This window comes from Felis catus, chromosome A1 (assembly GCF_018350175.1).
Source record: "Felis catus isolate Fca126 chromosome A1, F.catus_Fca126_mat1.0, whole genome shotgun sequence".
NCBI classification, from domain to species: domain Eukaryota; kingdom Metazoa; phylum Chordata; class Mammalia; order Carnivora; family Felidae; genus Felis; species Felis catus.
The window spans coordinates 158,817,201-158,835,562 of record NC_058368.1 but is presented as its reverse complement, the minus strand read 5'-3'; the positions used below and the strand labels follow the sequence as shown (position 1 = coordinate 158,835,562).

At 35.6% G+C, this 18,362-nt stretch overlaps 1 long non-coding RNA gene across 2 annotated transcripts in view; it reads right to left on the bottom strand.

Moving 5' to 3' along the window:
- Window positions 1-18,362, bottom strand: part of LOC109502456 — a 152,516-nt gene that overhangs the window by 34,690 nt on the left and 99,464 nt on the right. For both annotated transcript variants that reach the window (XR_006583333.1, XR_002161060.3), the window contains exon 3: window positions 16,210-16,327. This is a non-coding gene — a long non-coding RNA (uncharacterized LOC109502456). The remainder of the gene's footprint in view (window positions 1-16,209; window positions 16,328-18,362) is intronic.

The following is an 18,362-nucleotide window of genomic DNA, read 5'->3' as shown; positions in this document are numbered from 1 at the left end:
TCCATAAGGCAGACATATTTTAAATTTTATGAATACTTTTATATTAAAAAAGAAATTTTAATGAAAAGCAGAATGCCTATTTGTAAAGAACAAAAGTATTTCATAGTGGAATCTCACCATAACATTATGAGTATAATGAAATTCTATCCTTAAATAAGCAATTAAACTTGCTTAGAGAGGTCCAAGATGAACCTACTGTATGTCAAATTCTGTGAAAATGTCATAGGCTCCAAATGCATTTATTAAATTTCTGTAAAGGTTACTTCTTTTGACCCAGTGCTCAAACACACTAACACTCAAACAATAACTCAAACTAACGTTACAATTCTTTTTTTTTTTTTTTTTTTGGCGTGGCGGGGGCGGGGGGGGGTCATTTAAAAATTGTTAGTGAAAAGCCTGAGAGAGTTTTCTTCCCAGCAATTTCCGAAGGACTTATTTATAAAATCCAAACAGTGGTTTAGAATTTCAAATCAGTAACAATGTGTGTTTAGACTGAAAAATTAAAATATATTTCAAACTAAATATTTCAAAATCAATTTCTTTCATGTTTACTCATCAATTCTTCAGTCCTGAGTTCTATGTTTTCCCTGAAACAGTTGACAGTTTTGCTTTTGGTATTAAATAACATAAGATTAGTCTGCCTAAGGGACCATCTGTTGTTCCATACCCTGTCATGACAATTCTGAAGCCTTCAGAACTGCATCCTGTGGTTAAGCGGGAAAGAAGGGCATTTTCTATCAAGAGCCTAAGCCTCAAAAATGTTGTTCATTCCAAATGAATCAACATACAGCTTTGACATATGTCAGGCACAATAGGATGATTTTGTTTCATTATATATGAACATTACACGATGTTTTAACAGATGGGAATGTAAGGCTTTTTTGTTTGTTTGCTTGTTTTTATTTCATTAGGCTGTGTTTTACAATAGAGATACATTATTAAATGCCTCAAGGGGTTTTCTTCATTTTATTTTATGAGTTACTACTAATATTCCTGATAAAGTTATAAGTAAAAACAAAGTCCAATTTATTACATGTTAAGTAGTTTTTAGCAATCAGCAATATTTATACCCTTTTGAAGTCACAAAAGAGAAAAGCTGTCTTCTACCTCCACTTCAAAAATCCATTAACAGAGTCTGAAAAAGCTCAAGATAATATGATAAGTACATGCAATGAGGTTGTTACAAATAAGAGTAAACAAATTCATTCGGATTTAGTAAGGGAAGGTTAAGAAAACCTTTCCAATAGTCTGGAGCTTTCTACTAAATTGTAAAATAACTTTGACATGTATGGCAGAAGGGAATGTGTTGAAAAGTATTCCTGAGTCTACCCTAGAACTCCTTCACTTTTAAGAAAAATCATATAAAGTTAGTTTAAATACTAGTATATTTCTGTTTTATATACTTATTTTTATCTATATGTAATTATTTCATTGCTTCAAAATATAAACCATCTTCAAAATAAAATACTAGAAGTATTTTATTGATCAGATTCTTAAGCATCCATGGGGTATAAGATACAACTCATGGGTCATGGGCCATGGGGGTATGCAAAAAACAAACAAACAAATAAACAAAAAACATGGTCTAAAAGCTTTACAAAGGGTACAACCAAGAATCAAGGATCACCTTCTGAGATGAAAAAGAAGACCCAATAGGAAAGAGATAAATACAGTCACCTCCAAAAGTAGGAAACTTTAAAGATTTCCTGTAAACATGTTTACCAATGAGACCACAGTGACCCAAGGCCTCTAGGGAGAAGGCCAGGCTGACTCCAGGATTCAGTCACCATAACAAATATGCCTCTCAACTTCAACTTAAGTTAATTGATTAATGCAAAGAGGGAATTAAGCAGCTACCAATACGAGTATAATGTGTCAGATAATTATTATCTTGTTAAAATAGAAAAGCTGCAGAATCTAGAAATAAAAATGAGCTAAGGGCTGGGGCGCCTGGGTGGCGCAGTCGGTTAAGCGTCCGACTTCAGCCAGGTCACGATCTCGCGGTCCGTGAGTTTGAGCCCCGCGTCGGGCTCTGGGCTGATGGCTCGGAGCCTGCAGCCTGCTTCCGATTCTGTGTCTCCCTCTCTCTCTGCCCCTCCCCCGTTCATGCTCTGTCTCTCTCTGTCCCAAAAATAAATAAATGTTGAAAAAAAAAAATTTAAAAAAAATGAGCTAAGGGAACAAAGTTTGTGTCTATCATGATCCATATATCCAGACCTTGCTTTTGGCAGAAAAGCTGTTCAGCTACTAAAAAGAGTAAAAGAAAAGATTACCAGACAGAGACCCAAATACTCCCCAGCCCTGTCTTCTTGGTTCCCAAAATTTATCATGGGCCATTGTTTTCTGGATGGTTATTTAGGAGCAAAGATGTATTTGCTTGAGATTGTTGATATGGAAATTTTCCATCATTAAAATCCTGGTGTTGAAACATTTCTAGAAACCATGTAACCCAACCTCCCTATTTTTGCATCTGAAGGTAAATTGAGGCTCATAATATTTAAGTGGCTTACAAGTTTATGCATTAAGCTTCTTCAAGAACTAGAAATATAATCCAGGCTCCTCAAAATACAATTTTCTTTCCACTTTTGTAATTTGCTGATAAAATTAGCTGTTGTTTTATGGTACAACTGTTGAGCAGAATTTGGCAGGTCTCAGCTATTGTCTGTTCCTCTTTCTGTAGATCCCATGTTGAAGGAAATTATTGCCTCCATTGCCAAATATTTGTAAGTCATTCTAAGATCCTCAGTCCTACAATTGTCCTACAATTTGTCACCAAGTCCTGTTAGTTACACTTTGAAATACGTTTCAAATATGTTCTTTCCTTATTATCCTTCCTGCTGTTGATCTAATCGAAGCAGTCAGTAATTGATTACTATAATTATTTTCCTACTTTCAGTTCCTCCTCCAATCTAACCTCCTATTTGCTCTAGAATGAACTTTTAAGATGGCAATTCTGATCACTGTCTGCCAGTTTAAAGTCCTCCAATGGACAGGGTGCCTGGGGGGCTCAGTCGGTTAAGTGTCTTACTTCAACTCAGCTCGTGATCTCACAGTCATGGATTTGAGCCCTGCATAAGGCTCTTTGCTATCAGCACAGATCCTGCTTTGGATCCTCACTCAGTCTCCATCTCTCTGCCCTTCCCCCTTTCACACACTTTCTCTCTCAGAATAAACATACATACATACATACATACATACATACATACATAAAGTCCTCCAATGGCCTACTGCTGCCACAAGACAAAGTCCAAGAGTACCAGATACTACATGATCCAGACCCCAATAATATCTCCCATCATAACCCCGCTTTCACCCTAAAAGCAGTTTCCTGAAGGTGAAATGCTGTGTCTTGCCTCTATGCATGTTGTATTTCTCCTTAGAATATCCTCTTCCTCCTTACCATGTAGCTAACTCATTCTCACCTTTCAAGATATCCTCAAGTTCAACTTTCTCTGGGTAGTCTTCACTGGCATTGCTCCAGCACCTGGAGGTATAGGTGCCTCACTTTTAAGTTCCCAAAACATTCCGGACACATATCAATCATTGCATTTACCAAACTGCAATATAACTGTAAATTTATAAGTCTATCTCTTCCAGTAACCTTGAACTTCTTAAAGGTAGGGACCCACTTTCATCCCTAGATCCACTAGAACCTAGCACAATAATTAAAAGATAATTTGTACACAATAAACTTGTTGAATAAAAGAAATGATTAAACCCAAATAAATGAAAGAATGCAAAAGTGAAGGAATATCTATAAGGCAAATAAAACAGAAGCCCATATCTTAAAATATACTTACAGAGACTGGCACCAGAGAAATTATTTTTGTTACACAAGTCTAATTGCTAAAAGAAATATGCTAAGTTTTGAGTCTATGTATTACATACTGCAAAATAAAATATATTTATGGATGAGAATTTTTTGTAGGAATATGTTTTGTAGTAAAAACCTCACCTTCATTTTATCTACTTTGATCTTTAAACTAAAAGGTCGTTTGAGGATGCTCACGCCTTCTGTATAAAATCATTGAGTTTTTAAACTTCTGCTCATGAGCTCTTTCTTCTGCCTTTTTGATCAACTAATGAGATACCCACTAGTGCCAGACATTTCATGAATAGACAATGTGGGGCCCTGTCTGCTGTGATTGCTTCTGTAGGCTATCATCAGTGCAAGTGCTGTACAACTTGGGTGCAGAGGTATGAACTGTTCTAAATAATATTAAGAATACAAATGCAATGGACAAGAGTATGTATCAAAAGAAAAAAGTATATCCCTCACCATTTAAATCTCTGTTTAAATGCCACAGCAAGTCTTCCTTTGATCTTTTCTGTGACCTTTTCAAGCACTAATTAATTTTTTAATGATCTATGAATTCAAATACATGTTTGTCATTGCCCTTCCTATGATGCATTACAGGGTATTAGCAAAGCAAAATAAATCTGATATTGAAGGTTTAATTGCACAGCTTTTGCATATACTTAATAGGCAATGCAAAACCTTCTCAGCAGGTACACTATGAGATGAAGTGATTTTTCATGAATAATTCATAATATTTTTAAGAAGCACTTCTGCTAAGATACAATCGGCAATAATGTTTTTCAAGAGAGATCAGTGAAAATCTGAAGCTGTCATTGTCAATTTGTTTTATTTCAGATTCAAAAGGTCACCCACTTGACACAATGGAAACTAGAAATGCCCTTTTGGATTTTTTTATGTCAACATGGTATACTTCATAATTTCTATCTAAAATATTTTTGAGACCTGAAAAGTAATTAATTTTATACTACCCAATAAAAATTACTTATAAAAAATAAAATTTTGGGGCGCCTGGGTGGCGCAGTCGGTTAAGCGTCTGACTTCAGCCAGGTCACGATCTCGCAGTCCGTGAGTTCGAGCCCCGCGTCAGGCTCTGGGCTGATGGCTCAGAGCCTGGAGCCTGTTTCCGATTCTGTGTCTCCCTCTCTCTCTGCCCCTCCCCTGTTCATGCTCTGTCTCTCTCTGTCCCAAAAATAAATAAACGTTGAAAAAAAATATAATAAAATAAAATAAAATTTTATGTTAATTCCCAACAAATTAATTTCAAAAGCATTCTCTAACTAGGTAGAAATCAACCTTAGGATTCCCTGCTGTAAAATATCTGGGAGAATTTATGTTAAACTGACATCTTACTCTTCCATGGACCTGAAAGTCTGTGACTCAAATCATGGCCTTATATAGACTGTCATTAAAAATGTCATTTTGGGGGGATGCCTGGGTGGCTAAATCGGTTAAGCGTCTGACTCTTGATTTTGGCTCAGGTCATGATCTAACAGTTTGTGAGTTCCAGTCCCACATCAGGTTCTGTTCTGGCAGCATGAAGTCTGCTTGGGATTCTGTCTCCCTCCCTCTTGGTCTCTCCCCCACTTGTGCATGCTCGCTCTCTCTCTCTCTCTCTCTCTCTCTCTCTCTCTGTCAAAAAAAACCCAAAATGTTTTGGGGGCATCTGGGTGGCTCAGTCAGTTAAGCATCTGACTCTTGATTTTGGCTCAGGTCATGATCTCATGGTTCATGGGATCAAGCCCTGCTTCCGGCTCTGTGCTGACAGCATGGAGCCTGCTTGGGATTCTCTCTCTCCTCTCTCTCTGCCCCTCCCCTACTTACCCACACACACTCTCTCTCTCTGTCAAAATAAATAAACATATTTTAAAATGTCATTTTTATCTCTCAAAGAGATATAAAAGCCTTCCATAGGGATTTTTACTGACATAATACTATTTTATATCCAAGATTATTGTATATGGGAGACAGGTAGATAGTAACTTCATTTTTGAGATGAAAAATTAATAGCATAAAAGGTTAAAAGTCATAAAACTAAGCTAAGAGATAAGACCAAGATTCAGGAATAAAACACCTTTGTTAACTGCTATTATTGTCCAGGACAATAAAAATACTATAAAAATACTATTCCCATGGACATTTTTTCTTCATAAAATGCACATTTGAATTATAGGTAATAGATAACATGATATATGCTATGTGGAATAAGGAAAATAGCCTCTCAAATTTTAGGTTTAAGGGACAAAATAAATCAAAATATAAGACATGTTATGAGTATATAGATTCTGAATTGTTTATCCCCCCAAAATAAAATTTTGACTGTATTCCTTACTGCATATAGCATACAGTACAGGACCTGTTACCTATAATTCAAATATGCTTTGTATGAAGAGAACACCCTAAAAAATAAAACTTGGATAGAATATATTCTTTATCTATGAATATTACACTTATCTAACATAGGACTATTTTCTAAAAAAAAAATACTTTATATCAGTACTTTTTATCTCTACCATTACTTAAAAGCAACATTTAAAGAATTATCTAAGCCCTAATGATTTTTGGCTAAACATAACAGTATAGGTCAGAGATCCAAAAAGGTTTTCAGGGGCACCTGGGTGGCGCAGTCGGTTAAGCGTCCGACTTCAGCCAGGTCATGATCTCGCGGTCCGTGAGTTCGAGCCCTGCGTCGGGCTCTGGGCTGATGGCTCGGAGCCTGGAGCCTGTTTCCGATTCTGTGTCTCCCTCTCTCTCTGCCCCTCCCCCGTTCATGCTCTGTCTCTCTCTGTCCCAAAAATAAATAAAAAACGTTGAAAAAAAAATTAAAAAAAAAAAACAAAAAGGTTTTCAATCTCTTTTTAGGTTTTTAAGAGAGAGAGAAAATGACCTTTGTTTTTGTTCAGAATAAAAGTAAATAAATAAAAGAAGTAAACTGGTAGAACAAGTCCAGATCATAATGTTCCCTAAAATTTTACCTGACTGGCTTGATGAAGGCAAGAAATTCCTATGACTTGGAAATGTTTTCAGAAGCTCTGCTGTTCTAGGAGTTGGGAGGTTGAAGTGGTTGCTGACACTGATACTGGTAGAAGCGGCAGGGATCAAGCCCAGATGTTTTAGCCCAAGTTCTGATTTAATTTCTTGTCATCAGCAACCTCACATCATAGTGGTTATCTATGTCCTCCAAAAAGCATTTCCTTCTCCTCCACCTTTGTCATCAGCCAGACCCCAAGACCTGACTTTAACTGCCCACCTGCTTGTACTTACTAACCTTTGTCTTATTTCTTTTTTTCTTAATCTCTTCTTTCCAGTTTGCCTCTTAACTCAGACAAGTGAAAGGTGAAACCACCCCTTAGGTGAAAGTGAGTGCCTTGACAAGACCTGCCTCTGTTCCAGGCCACCCTGATCATTTGAAATAAAACCTCCATCTCATGCCTCCGCAGATGGACCATGGAATCACCACTGAAATGGTCTGCAATTACCTATACCTCATTGTGATACTAAAATCTCTCCCCAGGGAGGGAGCCTCAACCTCCTTTACATAACATACAATGTACATCTAGGCCTGTTTCTTTAAGGCGCATATAAGACCTTATGCCCTCCTCTACCTACAATGACAAGGCTTCCCTCTGTAACTTTCATCCTAACCCTAAACAAAAGGTACCCATTCACGTTCTCTGGAGGACTCAAGGGTTGGAAGCTATTCCCAGTGATCTCCTCATTTGCTGCAAATATAGTTGACCTTGTGTTAGATCCACCTGGTGTATCTATAGACTCACCAAAAAGCGAGCTTGTGTTGGTTTGGTCACACCTTTAATGCCAGGTTCTCTATTTGACTACTCTGCTTTATCATTCATTTTTCTTCTCAGAAAGAGGGGGTGCTCTTCCAATACTGACTCCCAAACTCCCTAACTCACTTCTGAGGCACCATGAAAGGGCCATAAATGGCCCTTTCTTTCTTTCTTTCTTTCTTTCTTTCTTTCTTTCTTTCTTTCTTTCTTTCTTTCTTTCTTTTTCTTTCTTTCAAGAGAATCTTTAGCAGACTTTACACCCAGCATGGAGACCAACATGGGGTGGGGTTCCATCTCACCATCAATGACATCATGACCTGAGCCAAAATCAAGAGTCAGGTGCTCAATCGACTGAGCCACCTAGGCAACCCTCATATGTTTGATTCTTAAGACACATACAAGCAAACAAACCAACCAAAGAAATATTTGTTACATCCTCAACTTCTCCATTTACTTCTCTTTTTACCCTTCCTGTATTCAGGTTTCTTGTTAACAAATCTTTAAAACTGAGCAAAAGTCTAAATGTAAAAAAAAAAAAAAATTTTAAAAAAGGGGGTGCCAGGGTGGCTCAGTCGGTTGAGCATTCGACTTCGGCTCAGGTCATGATCTCACAGTTTGTGGGTTCGAGCCCCGCGTCCGGCTCTGTACTGACAGCTCCGAGCCTGGAGCCTGCTTTGTATTCTGTGTCTCCTTCTCTCTCTGCCCCTCCCCAACTTGTGCTCTGTCTCTCTCTCTGTCTCTCAAAAATAAATAAATGTAAAAAAAAAAAAAGATTTTTAAGCTGAGCAAAAGACTTAAAACTCAACAATAAGAAAATAAACAAACCATTTAAAAAATAAGCAAAAGATCTCACCAGAGAATATATACAGATAGCTAATAGGAATATGAAAAGATGATCAACAACATTTGTCACTAAAGAATTGCAAACTAAAATAACAATAATACACCAGTATACCCTATTAGAAACTAAAATCCAAAAATGTGACCACACCAAATGTTGTCAAGGATGAAGAGCAACATGAATTTTCATCTGTTACTGGTGGGATTGCAAAATGGTACAGCCTCTTTGGAAGATAGTTTGGCAATTTCTGACAAAGCTGAACATAGGAACTCTATACCAAAGAAAACAATCTGATTGAAACATGGGCAGAGGATCTTTTCCAAAGAAAACATATAGATAACCAAACATGTACATGAAAAGGTGTTAAACATCACTAAATATCAGGGAAATGCAAACCAAAACCACAATGCAATATCACCTCACACCTGTTAGAATGGCAAGAATCAAAAAGACAAGAAATAACAAATGTTGTTTGAGAATATGAAGAAAAGAGAACCCTCATGCACTGGTGGTGAGAAATGTAGATTGGTGCAGCCACTAGGAGAAACAGTATGGAACTTCCTCAAAAAATGAAAAATGGAACCACCGTATGATCAAGCAAGTTTTCCAAAGAAAATGAAAACATTAACTTGAAAAGATGTATGCACCCCCATGTTCATTGTTTACCAGGGCCAAAATAGGGAAGCAACAGCCTAGTATCCATTGATGGAAAGAGAAAATAGGAAACACACACACACACACACACACACTGGACTATTATTCAGCCGTAAGAAAGAAGGAAAGCTTGCCATTTGTGACAATACGGATGGACCTTTCGGGCATTATGCTAAGTGAAATAAGTCAAACAAAGAAAGACAAATACCATATGATTTCACTAATATGTACAATTCCCACCACCCCCCCTCAAAAAATGAGTGCATAGATACAGAGAACAGATCAGTGGTCACCAGAGGCGGAGGGGGTTGGGTAAAATGAGTAAAGGGGGTTAAAATGCAAATGTTCAGCTACAAAAGAAATAAGTTATGGGAATATAATATAAAACATGGTGACTATAGGTAATAATATTACATATTTGAATCTTGCTAAAAGAGTAGTTCCTAAAAGTTTCATCACAAGAAAAAAAATTTGTAACTATATATGATGATGGATGTTAACTAGGCTTACTGTGGTGATCATTTCACAATATATACAGATATCATTATGTTGTAGACCTGAAACAAATATAATGCTCTATGTCAATTATAGCTAAATAATAAATCTTAAAGCTGAATACAGCTTTACTACACAATCCAGCAATTACATTACTGTGTATTTTTTACATAACTGATTTGAAAACGCATCTACACAAAAAAGTGCACACAAATGTTTATATCAGTTTAATTCATAATTAATAAAACCTGTAGGCAACCAAGATGTTTTTCAATAAATGAGTGTAAGAAAAAACTCTGGTCTATACATACAATGATGGTTAATGAACGATTAAAAAAAAGAAGATCTAAAACGCCATTGAAAAGTTATGAATGAATCTTACATGTGTATTGCTATTTGAAAGAAGCCAGTCTGAAAAGGCTGCATACTTTATGATTTTATTTATGTGACAACATGGAAAAGACAAAACTATAAAGATGATAACCATATCAGTGGTTGCCAGAAGCTCAAGTGGGTGAGGAGGATTAATTAGGTGAAACTACTCTGTATGAAATTGTAATGGCAAATACAAGATGTTAAGCGTTTGTTAAATCTAATTGAACTATTTAGCATACAAAGTGAAACTTCATATACACAATTTTTTTTGAAAAATCATTTAAGGTGTCACATGGTCTCAGAATACAATGCAGATTGTGATGAAAGAACCTAATTATATTACAAATGTGTGAAACAACCTCACTAAAGGGGGAGGGGGAAAAGGTGTTAACCTAAGTAGCTTTGGAAATGAGTGGACCCAGGTTTCCCATTTTTAGAATGGTAGGATGTAGATAAGTGAAGGGAGAAGTCTAGAATATCCATATGGTAATGCAGTAGATTCTAAGACAACAGCATGAACTAGTGTTTGGTTTAATATAGGTATAGATGGCTACACAAAGAAATATTTTATAATATGTGTACCTACACAATTTAGTATACACACATATCTATCCTTGCTTTGTCAGCTGAGAGGGCTTAAAAGCAATGATATCCCATTCACAATGGTAGACCTAGCCCCAAAGCTTGCTTTCCAATACCATTCTCCAATAAAAGGAACCAGGTATCTTGGGAGTAATGGCTGCTTCTAGGATTGGGGCAAGAACTATACAAGATGAGCCTGGAGCGTCTTATAGTGCCAGAAAGTAAAGAAGTGCACACGTACACACACACACAATGTAGCTATGTCAAAGAGACACAGGGGTCAACTTGAAGAGCTCTCAGTAACCAAAGTTAGAACAATTTGAGCAACAAAATAAAGTAGTATTGCATTATAACCAAAGCATAAAATAAATATTCATTATTTTATACTCATCTAAGCAAATGATTAATAAATAAATGGGGAAGAATAGACAATTGCCAATGCAGAATTCCAAATAAATTATATAGATACTCCACCCTCAAGAGGTAGAGCATAACTTGCCCCTCTTTTTAAAAAAAAAAAAATTTAAGTTTATTTATTTATTTTTGAAAGATAGAGAGAGAGAGCAGAGAAGGGGCAGAGAGAGAGGGAGAGAGAGAATCCCAAACAGGCTCCACACCGCCAGCATGGAGCTCAATGTGGGGCTCAAACTGACAAACTGAGATCATGACCCCAGCTGAAATCAAGAGTCAGATGCTTAATGAACTGAGCCACCCAGGTGTCCCATAACTTACCCCTCCTTAAGTGTGGACTGCACAAAGTGATTTCCCACCCAGGAATATAGTATGGAAAGAGGAGGAAAGAGTAGCTTTACAGTGGAAAAACCTGACAAACACTGCTTCAGCCAGGTGATCAAGGTCCATATTGACAGAAGACATGCGTCAGTATGTTACATTGATAACATATACCTGAATAGGATTTGATAAAAATGGCACTTTACCTTTATTATCTTCCTCCACAAAACACATAATCTCAGTCTAATCATAAGAAAATCATACTAAAATCCCAACCAATGAACATTTCACAGAATACTTGCCTAGGACTTTTCAAAACAGTCAATGACATTAAAAACAAGGAAAGTCTTAGAAACCATCAAACCAAGAAATGCCTAAGGAGACAATATAACTAAATACAAGGTACATCCTGAATGACATCCCAAGTAGAAAAATAAAAAAGTAAATATGAATAAAGTATGTACCTTATTTAATAACATATCAATAAAGACTCACTTATAACAAATGTACCACACTGTGTAAAATGTTAATAGTAAGGGAAACGAGATATATGTAATTATGTGAAAACTCTCTGTAGTAAGTTCACAGATTTTCTGTAACTCTAAAACTGTTCTAAAATTAAAAAAAAATAATTAAAAATCAATTAATTAATTTCAGGGGATAATAAGGAAACAATTCATTATCTTGACAGCTGGTGAATTAATGCAAAGAATCATTCATTTACTCTGTCATTTATAAATGAATTGTACCCTGAGTAATTTGGGTGGCTCTTAATGTGTCAACTTGGCTAGGCTGAATCACATTTCCAGGGTATCCCTTCATGTATGTTTCTGGTGAGGGTGGGCCATAAGAGAGAACCCAAGGCCCGTTCAGGCTTGTTGTGGCCCAAAGCACACTGAAAAGGTGATGCCAGTCTCCTTCAGGTTAGATTGCTTGAGAATGTAGCCCAAAGCAAGTGATAAACTTCATCTTTCACTAAATATTAGCATGAGACTGATATATAAAAAACAATTACCATCACAGAAACTTGAAAAAAAATTTGAAGACAGAGGAAGCAAGACAGAAGTCATAGTTTTGTAAAGTAACCTAGGAAGTGATTTCCATCATTTTTGTTATATTTTGTTCCTTACAAGAGAGCCACTGGGTCCAGCCCATACTCAAAAAGAAGCGTTTACACAAGGGCCTGAATACCAGGAGACAGAGATCATTTGGGAGCCTTTTTTATAAACTGCTTACCAAAGTTTGCCCTCAGACCCTCACTGAGTCTCATCCCTCCCACATGCAAAACACACTCATCCCTTCCTAGAATCCATCAAATTCTCATCACTTCACAAAATCAGCTCACTGTCCAGAATCTCTTCATCAAAATCAAGTACATGTGGATGGAGCTCCTCACATGCAGTAACTATTTTATTTTTTGTTTTGGAAATTAAAGATGCTTAATTTCTAAATCTGAAAGTTGAAAATAAATCATTAACTTTAAGATAAAACCCCCCTTTCTGTCATTAGCAAGTCTTGCATCTTCTATCATCTATCTATCTATCTATCTATCTATCTATCTATCTATCTATAATTATTATATATATATTATGTATACATACATGTATATTATATATGTAGTGAATGTATAAGAAGTTCTAAAGAGAAGGATTAGGATAGCTTAGTTAACAATCACCAGGTTCATTGATTAATTTTGACAAGGATCTTTATTAAATGTTCATTTGCATCCAAAAGACTGACAAAAAATTCAGGTTAGCTGGTAGATTACAACTCAGATGTTTGATTAATCTAATTTTTCTCTGTCCTATTTTGATGTATAAAGGTGGCATCTGTGACAATTTTCAACTAATATTAAGGAATTTAAAACCAAATTGCTTTCCAAAGTAGTTGAAACTCATTAATTCACAAATGACAGAAGCTCACTTGACACTAGTATAATAAAAGCAACCAGGAATTTATTAGTTCATATAACTGGGAAATTTAAGAGTGGACCTGAATTCAGATGTAATGGGACCTCAAATAACAGCAGACCCTCCAGCTTCCCTCTTTCTTTGGGCCTCTGAACTACTTCTCTGAGAGTGTTAGCAAACTTTCTCTAGGCACATACCAACCCAGCAAATGACCACAGGCAAAGGGAGATCTCTGCCTTTTGATAGTCAAAATATAAAGTTCCAGAGAAGGCCTCTGACTGGCCCATCTTGGCCACTATCTGCTGGGCATATCCTTGAACAAGAAGCAGTGTACTGCCATCACAAACTCACCAGAATGGGAATAGAGGAGGGCCAGTACCCTAAAGGAAAGCAGGTGGTTACTGTGGTTACCAGAAAAGGAAGGAAAGAGTGGTAGGACAGACTGAAAAAACGGTTTCACTATAAGGTCTAATTTTATTTTTTTTAAGTTTTTATTTATTTTGAGATGGGGTAGGGGCAGAGAGAGAGAGAGAGAGAGAGAGAGAGAGAGAGAGAGAGAGAGAGAGAGTCCCAAGGATTCCGCACTGTCAGTGTGGAGCCACATGTGGGGCTTAAACTCACAAACCTTGAGATCATGACCTGAGCTGAAATAGAGTCTGATGCTTAACCAACTAAGCCACCCAGGTGCTCCTAAATCACCCAGGTGCTTTTAAATCTAAGTCAATTATTATGTGAGTTATCTAGCCAAACCTAAAAGGTACAAAGAAACCAACATCTGAGTTCAGGCCACTATACTGCTCTTGAAAATTAATAATCTTTACAGTCATTCTTACTAATTATATATTTGAACTTTCAGTACCTTGTTATTTAAGGTTTCAAACTTGACTAGACTATATGTATTTGTTTTTTACCTGAATAAAGTTTTACTTTATACTAGTCTGAGTACATTGGTGTTGTAAATTAATGTTAAAATAATTTTTAGGTCTGGGTGCCTGGCTGGCTCAGTTGGAGGAGCATGTCACTCTTGATCTCAAGGTCATAAGTTTAATGTTTGGTGTAGAGATTATTTTTTTTAACTAGAAAAAATAGTTTTTAGATATGATTCAAATTTAAAAGTTATTCAATATAACTTTTCCAATAAAAACACAGTATATGCAAACATAGCATGTTCTAAAAAGTATCTTTCTCCAATAATGAGTTGATACTGCTGACATGTTACTTATTTTGAATTATATTTTCAACTTTTTTGCTTTAAAATCATACACAGATATGAAAAAAGGGGAAAAAAATGAATAACATTTTAAGGTAAACTCACTTATCACTACTGCCCAGATCATAAAATAGAATTTTGCAAGCCACTCAGTAGCCCCTCTATGTAACTCATCACCATAACAAGTCCCTCTTTCCCCCAAATTTAACCATGATCCTGACATTTATAACAACTACTTCTTTATGTTACATTGTAGTTTTATCACCTAAGTATTGTTAAATTAATTAAACAAGGAGACCATCAAATCAAAATGATTCTAATGTCATGGCCTATGAAAGTAAGCAAACCAAAATGCCTAAGCCTGTAAATGCCTCACAGTTATGAAATCGAAACCTAAGGACAACCAATCACAAACAACCAGCTAGGCTTTAAGCTACAGCCATTCAATAATTTCCTTACTTTGCTTCCAGCTTTTCTCTATCTCACGCCACCACCTATAGAAGGATTGCTCCTAACCACTTCCACTTTGGCACTGCCCAATTGGAATGGATTTTTGATCAAATAAACTCTTAAAAATCTTAATATGTCTCCATTTATCTTTCAACAGCATGCATCCCTGCATACCATAGTTTAATCTTGGCCCCCTTCTGAAAATCTGCTGTTTCTTTTAAGTCTCTTTTAATCTGTAGGTTTCTCCACCCCTTTCTGCCCGTAATAATTTATCTGTTAAAAAACCTGGGGCATTTGGTCTGTAGAATATCCATGCAGGAAATTTAATTAGTAGCTCTGAGATTACAATAATTTAAATTAATCAATTCATTAATAACCAAAAAAAAAAAAAAAAAAAAAGAATATCCCTGCAGTTTCCCTTAGCAGTTTAGTTCTTCCAAGTCTATTCCTTCAGCTCCCTCAGGGATCCCATGAGGTTCCTAAGACTCTGTTTAAAGTAGCTAGAGTGAGTCCAAGTGCCTGTAGCTAAGAACCCTGATTACAAAATGGGAATAACACTTTTATTACAAAGTAAATTTCACATATTTTATTTTATATATGTGTAAAGTCAAATGTAGGATGAAGATAAAAGTTTTCTGCGAGAGAATGCTTATGAAATTTTTATTACTCTAGACAAAAAAAAAAACAAATCCATACAATGAGGAATAGTGTTTCGGCTTAGTTTCTTAAAGTCATGTAGACATTAAGTTGGCAAATATTTCTAAAGGTGTTTATCACTTATTAGAGCTCCACAGAGAAATCTCTGTCAATCGGATTATAATAGGCAAAGATGTGTGTTCATGTGAACGAACATCTCCATGCAGAGAAACATGTAATGAGAGACTTGTGGCAGAACTTAGGTTTGTAATATTTCTAACAAAACCGACATTAGCCGTACAATTTGAAAAAAAACATATGATTTAGTCGTTAATAAGCGTAAACAATGTACATGATTGTACATTGTACATGATACTCTCCCACATTAGAGGGTAATCATTTATCTTTACATTCAGGTCAAAATGCTCATACAATTTAAATAAAACCCAAAACAAAAGACTCAAACATGGATATCCTTAACAAAAACCAAAATCTGTAAGTATGAAGTGACTTTAAGTGTAACCTATTAGATGTAATGTAGGAAAGACCAATCTAGATGCAGAATTATCACTTGAAGAGAGAGCCAGGAAACAGCAAGTAAGATTGTTTACAAATATTGACTGTCATCATTCTAACCCAGTACCTTTACTGACAACTTTATTCTGTAAATACAAAAGAAAAAAACTGAGAAAAAATGGATAATAATTTAATAAACTTACCGCATATTTTCTATGTTTTCCATTTTACCGGGCAAAGGTACAGAGTTGTAATTACAATTTTAGTGAAATGTATCTTTGGCATCAACCAGAGTGGTGGAAAGCTCTCCAGTAACAGTGCCTAATAAAAAGATAAGAACATAGTGCCAAGATATATAATAGGTATTTATAGGTTGTAATATCATGATGACAAAGATGTTAGCAGAGATAATGCTAAAAATCTATACATACATTATGAAGTAATATCAAGAGTGACCTCTTCCAAAATACCTAGCTTAAAACAAATCGCTCTTTGTATTCCAAGAATTTCCTTATTCAGTTATATTTTACTTAATATCAAAATTCATTTACACTCCAACATAGGTCTACAGAGCACTAAAAGACCAGCCTACAGTGGGAATGGCAAGTGTGTGGCAGGCACAGTGCTATTTGTACCAGCCCTATGTTTATATCAGATATTTCTAACTGATCCTATAAAGATCTGGGCAAAGAGTCAGATTCTTTTTTTAACTTCAGTGTTCCAGGTAGCTCTTATTAATTGAACAAACACAGGTGATCCTTGAGATAAAACCTATATGCCCTCCCTGGCCTGGAGTAAATAGGCAAGAAAATAAGCTTGTATTATTTGGCAAAAGATAAGCAAACACAATGGCCAGTAATAAGCAATAAGACTATGCATCATTGATAATTTCTAAGAATAATGCGTTATACTGGGAAAAGTTATTAACTTAGATTTACAAAATCATTTTTTTCAAGTGGTATGAGAGTCAAGTTATTTCAATCCCTTTTTTTTCAAACCATATTATCTCATCTTCTAAACTACATAGAGTGCTTATGTGCATTCTTATAAAAGTAATAGTCCATAAAAAGTAATATACCATGAATACCCTTTACAATGCATGTTTCTGAAGAAAGCACATGTGTGAAATAGACTAACCATATTGCATCAAATTTTGATATATAAAAGTATACTTCTTTCAAATTTAAATTCAACTTAAAAAAATTACTGGGTTTCTACCCTTGGCAACAGAGCTGTAGAGATTACTGTATAGTGATTCAGAATATGTGCTCTGGAATCCTAATGCTTAGAGTCAAATGCTGGCCCTATCACTCACTAGCTACGTGGTCTTGGGGCAAGTCACTTCTCTATGTCTGAGTTTCCTCATCTATAAGATGGGGTAAAAATATTGCCTATGCCATTGTAACTTGCATAGACTAAAGAAATATGATATTGCAGCATATACTATGGCATCTACCTCTAGCAAATACTCAACAGTTTCAGGTATCATTATTATTGTTATTGTTGTTACACAAAGTTACTATTATTATTATACAAAGACCAATATGATTCATTTATTATTTTCAACTCCTGCTTCAAGAGTCTGGGAGCACAGAGTGTGAGAATACTTGTAGAGTGGGAGATGGGAGGAAGAAATAGATTATGAATCACAGAATAATACCGCTATAATATACAGCAGAATAATATTGGAACGCTGACACAAAAATTATTATATAAGCTCAACCTTAATTGTTATAACTCAAAATAACAGGTGAAAAAATTAAGAAAGTTTTCACTGAGAAGATGAAATTTGAGAAATACCTGAGAAGAAGCACATGATTTCAACAGACAGAAGGATCAACATGAGGAGAGCCAGAAAGAAAGACATGTTTGTAGAGCATTGAGCCAAGATAATAGTAGCAAGTAGGGGAAATGTAAAAATATAATTTAAAAGGCACACTGAACCACATTTTGAAGGACAAAGAACGCTGTGGTGAAAGACTGAATATTTTTAATGAAGTATAATTAATATACAATGTTATATTAGTTTCAGGTATACAACATATTGATTCAACAATTCTATACATTACTGTAACATTATTACAATATTAATCAACTATATTCCTCACTCTATACTTTTAATCTCCCTAGAAATTAAACGAGAGATTCAGCATGTAATCTGGATCTAGAAGTCTGTTTTAATAATAAGTCACAATTGGGCACCTTTGTGAGGTAATGATTACCCCACCTCCAAAACTTAAGAGACCAGTCAAGTGTACTTTATTATTTATTTACTTCAAATTATAAAAAATATTACTTTCATTAATGCTTTAGAATTACAAAGAAAGTTTTGTAAAATCTAATTTATCTCAGAATT